Here is a 5,000-nt window from a genome sequence, read left to right on the forward strand (position 1 = left end):
CCCATCAGTTCATTCAATTTCTTCACCACCCATTCTGGCACTTCTAGCACCTCCATTACATAAACCATTTTTGAAAACAAAAGACTATTCACCACCACCACCCGCCCTTTAACCGTCAGTCGCCTCAGCTTCCAAAAATTCAGCACCCTCTGTATTTTATTCAGTACCCCTGACCATGTTTCATCCCTCACCCTCTCCCCCTCCATCCCCACATATATCCAGAGAACCTTCATCCTGTGCTCCTGTACCTTGAATGGTACTCCCCCACTTGCCACTACCCCATTTAAAAACATGATTTCTGACTTTAACATATTTATTCTTGCACCTGATGCCTTCCCATATATTTCCACCAATTCCACCACCCTTTTTATACTTGCCATATCCCTTACAGTCACCGTTGTGTCATCCGCGTATTGCTGTATTTTACTAAGACCACCCCCACCTTGTACCTCAATCCCTCTTATTTCTCCATCCCTTTTAATCATACATGCCAAGGGCTCTGCCACCACCGTGTATAAGAGTGCTGACATCGGACACCCCTGCCTAACTGACCTCCCTAATTTAAAGACTTCCGTTAAAACACCATTCACTTTCACCCTCCCCACTGCATGTCTGTACATCAATTTTAACCATCCTCTAAACCTCTCACCATATCCCACCCTCTCTAGAACTCCCCACATAAAATCGTGCTCCACCCTATCAAACGCTTTATTGAAATCTAAAGCCAACATAATCCCCTCCTCTCCCGATGCCCTCAAATATTCCACCATCCCTTTAATATTCAGAATTGTGTCTGCAATATCCCTATCCGGCACACTGTAGGCTTGTGTTATTGGAACGATTGATTTTAAAGTATATTTTAGTCTGTTTGCAAAAACTTTCATTAACACCTTGTAGTCTGTATTCAGTAGTGTGATTGGCCTGTAGTTCCCCAGATCATCAGCCTGCCCCTTCTTGAAGATCAGAGTAATTATCCCCATTGTGAATGATTCTGGTACTGTCTGGCGTCTTTCCATTTCTCTAAAAACTGCATGTAAAATCGGCCCCATCAGTTCTTTAAACGCTTTGTAGAAATTGGCTGTTAGGCCATCACTACCAGGACTCCTATTCATACTCAAAGCAGCAATTGCCTGTTCTATTTCCTCTGCTGTGATGTCACTGTCACATTCATCCCTCTCCTCTTCTGTTACACTCACAGTCACACTCTCCAGCACATCTTTCATCACTCTCTCATCCACTCCCTCGCTAGTAAACATCCTCCCGTAAAAATCATGCACACCTCCCAAAATCCCCACTATGTCTGTCTTCAACCCACCCCCCTCAGTCCTTACTCCCCTGATAAAACATTTCTGTTGTTTCTGTTTCTCCATCCTCAAAAAAAAACCAGTGTTCCTTTCCCCCTCTACGGCATATCTCGCCCTGCTCCGCACAATCGCACCTTCACATTTCATTCTCTCTATCTCCTTTAGTTCAGCATGACAGCTCACCACAGCTTCTTCACTTATAACCTCGGCAGCATTTAAACGTGTGATTTCTCTTCTAAGGAACTTTTCTCTCTCTTTCTTTTTGAAATTCCTCCTTGCTGCGTGTTTCATACTTATCTTCCTGATTCTTTTCTTTAAATTTTCCCATCCCTCTAACACCTCCCCACCATTCAACCATTGTGAGCTGTCATGCTGAATAATCTCTTTCATTCTTTTTTTAAAGTCACCATCCTCCAGTAGTTTGGCATTGAAATGCCACAAACCCCCTCCCTTACCCCCCTCCCTCCTACCCAGTTCAAGATGTACCGTTGTGTGGTCACTGAGACACGTAACCTTATATTCCATATTCATGACCAAATCATAATACTTTTCTTTTATCAAAATTAAATCAATACGGCTCTGTTTCAAACATTCATTCGACATTTGTGTTCTGGAGAACACTTTCCCCTCAGGATTCTTCTGCCTCCACACGTCCCACATATGATACTTCCTCATTATTTCACTCAGTATTCCTCTTGAGGCATCATTTCGAAATTTCCCACTGTCCCTGATGTCTAATCTACTCATCTTGACATTAAAATCCCCCAACACAAAATCACTGGTCCCCATAAAGCCTTTGTACTTCTGGAAAAAGAGTCCTCTCTCCCTCGAGTCATTTGGTGCATAAACATTTGCTAACGAAAAAGAAACTCCTCTAAATTCAAACAAAATCTTTATAAACCTCCCCCCATTGTCATTTTGCACAAGACTTGATTTTAGCCCCTCCTTCAACAAAATTGCCACCCCCCCCACATTGTCATCTGTCCTGCTCGCATACACCGAGCCCTTCCACATTGCCTTACAGGTGTCGATCATCCGTCCATCCCAGTGCGTCTCCTGTATGCAAATAATATCCGCTGCACATATATTCAACATTTTTTCCAGTTTGTCTGGGTTCTTCAGTCCGTTCGCATTCTGTGAAATTATGTGCAGACCGCTCAACATTGAGGATAAATGAAAAAGGAAAAGTCCAAACACTGCTGTCATCCTAATCATTTATCCATGTCATCCCTCTCCCTTCCCTCCCCCATCTTTCATCAATTTCTTTGTTTTAGTACCCTCACACAAGTCTGTGAGTTCAGCGCTCACCTCCCGCGAAGTCTTCCTTCTTTCTTTTATCCTTCCTCTCGTCTCGACGCTGCTCTGGCTGCGAGAGCGCCAGCTGCCAGCTCGCTCGATTCCTCGCCGTCCTCTCCTCCCTCTCTCTACCGCTTCCTCACTCCGTCCTCCCGCCGTCGTCGGTCGCTTCTCCTCATCCTCTCCCGACCCGTCCTCCTCGATCTCCTTCTCCGTCTCCATCTCGCTCTCATCCAACTCGTGCACGCCTTCCTCGATCTCATGCGCGCATCCCTCCAGCTGCTCCAGCCTGCGTTCTCCGCCCGCGCCATTCTCCGTCTTCTCTTTCTCCTCCTCCGCTCCCGTCTGCAAGCAGACGCAGGTGTCCTCCGCTCTCTTGCAGCCCCTGCACGTTTCCACCGTGCACTCGCGTGCGTAATGTCCATGTTTCTTACATTTGTGGCAGGTGAAATCAGGACACTCTCTTACAATGTGCCCCGGTTGGAGACAGAGCCTGCACACCCTTTCCTGCCGATCGTGCAGTACTCTAAAGTACTCTGCCCCTTCAATGGTCTCAAACTTGGTTGAGTATGGCAGAGACGTGACCGTGTCCGTGAATCTCACTTTTAAATATCTCGTACCATCAAAAACCTGCGTCCCCGCCCATTTCCGCCGTCTGATGTGGGATGCAGGCATTACTCCCCAATGTCTCAGCTTTTCAGTGATCTGTCCATCCGTTATATACACGGGCAGCATTAGGAAGGAAACAATCCTCGTGTCCTTTTCCACCTCAGACGCAATCACGTTTGACTGCCTTAATTTAAATCCATCCAGCAGTCTTGATTTCCCTTTGGGATTCCCCATCGAGATTTCCCACTTTTTTCCGCCTTTCTGCCTGCACCCCACCACACGTCCACATGTCCCATCAATAGCTTTGAGCAGCTCAATCGTTGTGATTTCATCCGGCCCCTCGATCTCCACCGTGACCACCAGCGCTCTGTCCTCCGCCTCCGCTCCCTCCTCTCTCCCTGCTTGTCTCTTTCATCCACCGCCATTTGCCGCGGACCTGCTCTCTCTCCGTCCACTTTGTCCGTCCGTCGTCTGCCTTCCATCGATCCATTCGTACCGTCCTTCTCCATTCTCCTATTCTCCACCTCCGCCGGCATCGCCGTCACTGATGCTGCCGACGGCCTCCTTCCGTCTCCCTGCATCGTCCTCTCGCTGCCAGCATTTGGCATGATCCTCTCCACCTCATCTCCTCTTTTATCCGCCATCTCCACCTTAAAGGTCTGGAGACTGACCCCCGTGCAGCGAAAAGCTGCCGGGGGGAGCCTTCTCTTTTCCACTGCTTCCTCTCTGCCTGTGTTCCACTTTCCACACTCCACAATCCACACCGACCGCGCCTTGCACACAATCACTGCCAGCTGCACCAGTGCCTCGTTAGCAAAGGGGCAGGTCCAGGCTGGTATGGCCGTAAGCAGAAGCTGCAGCTTGACATACCTCTTATATGGAGTTGAAGATAAGTCATAGAATATAAGTCATTAATTTGTTGGTTTTATTTGTTGGAGTTAAAGTGCCTTAACCATGTGCAAAACACTTTAGGACGTGAGCTGTCGCTGTTACCACGTTGAAATATGTGTGGGTAGATTAAGCGAGAGCGCTCTCTGCTGGTTGAAAATGCTTACAGCACCTGGTATTCCCAGGCGGTCTCCCATCCAAGTACTAACCAGGCCCGACCCTGCTTAGCTTCCAAGATCAGATGATATCGGGCGCATCCAGGCTGGTATGGCCGTAAGCAGAATCTGCTGCTTGAAATACCTCTTATATGGAGTTGAAGATAAGTCATAGAATATAAGTCATTGATTTGTTGGTTTTATTTGTTGGAGTTAAAGTGCCTTAACCATGTGCAAAACACTTTAGGACGTGAGCTGTCGCTGTTACCACGTTGAAATATGTGTGGGTAGATTAAGCGAGAGCGCTCTCTGCTGGTTGAAAAAGCTTACAGCACCTGATATTCCCAGGCGGTCTCCCATCCAAGTACTAACCAGGCCCGACCCTGCTTAGCTTCCGAGATCAGACGAGATCGGGCGCATCCAGGCTGGTATGGCAGTAAGCAGAAGCTGCAGCTTGAAATACCTCTTGTATGGAGTTGAAGATAAGTCATAGAATATAAGTCATAGATTTGTTGTTTTTTTTTTTGTAGTTAAAGTGCCTTAACCATGTGCAAAAGACTTTAGGACGTGAGCTGTCGCTGTTACCACGTTGAAATATGTGTGGGTAGATTAAGCGAGAGCGCTCTCTGCTGGTTGAAAAAGCTTACAGCACCTGGTATTCCCAGGCGGTCTCCCATCCAAGTACTAACCAGGCCCGACCCTGCTTAGCTTCCGAGATCAGATGAGATTGGACGCATCCAGGCTGGTA

At 47.4% G+C, this 5,000-nt stretch overlaps 3 non-coding genes across 3 annotated transcripts in view; all 3 read right to left on the reverse strand.

Moving 5' to 3' along the window:
* Positions 1-4,257: 4,257 nt before the first annotated feature.
* On the reverse strand, positions 4,258-4,376 carry LOC133427806 (5S ribosomal RNA). The gene has a single exon (XR_009773001.1). It is a non-coding gene; the product is annotated as a 5S ribosomal RNA (ribosomal RNA).
* A 199-nt stretch (positions 4,377-4,575) lies between these two features.
* LOC133427641 (5S ribosomal RNA) lies at positions 4,576-4,694 on the reverse strand. The gene has a single exon (XR_009772844.1). It is a non-coding gene; the product is annotated as a 5S ribosomal RNA (ribosomal RNA).
* Positions 4,695-4,892: 198 nt separating this feature from the next.
* Positions 4,893-5,000, reverse strand: part of LOC133427753 (5S ribosomal RNA) — a 119-nt gene continuing 11 nt past the window's right edge. Inside the window, exon 1 of the ribosomal RNA XR_009772949.1 lies at positions 4,893-5,000. This exon is cut by the window's right edge and continues 11 nt beyond it. This is a non-coding gene — a ribosomal RNA (5S ribosomal RNA).

This window comes from Cololabis saira, unplaced genomic scaffold, assembly GCF_033807715.1.
Source record: "Cololabis saira isolate AMF1-May2022 unplaced genomic scaffold, fColSai1.1 scf028, whole genome shotgun sequence".
Classification (NCBI taxonomy): Eukaryota; Metazoa; Chordata; class Actinopteri; order Beloniformes; family Belonidae; genus Cololabis; species Cololabis saira.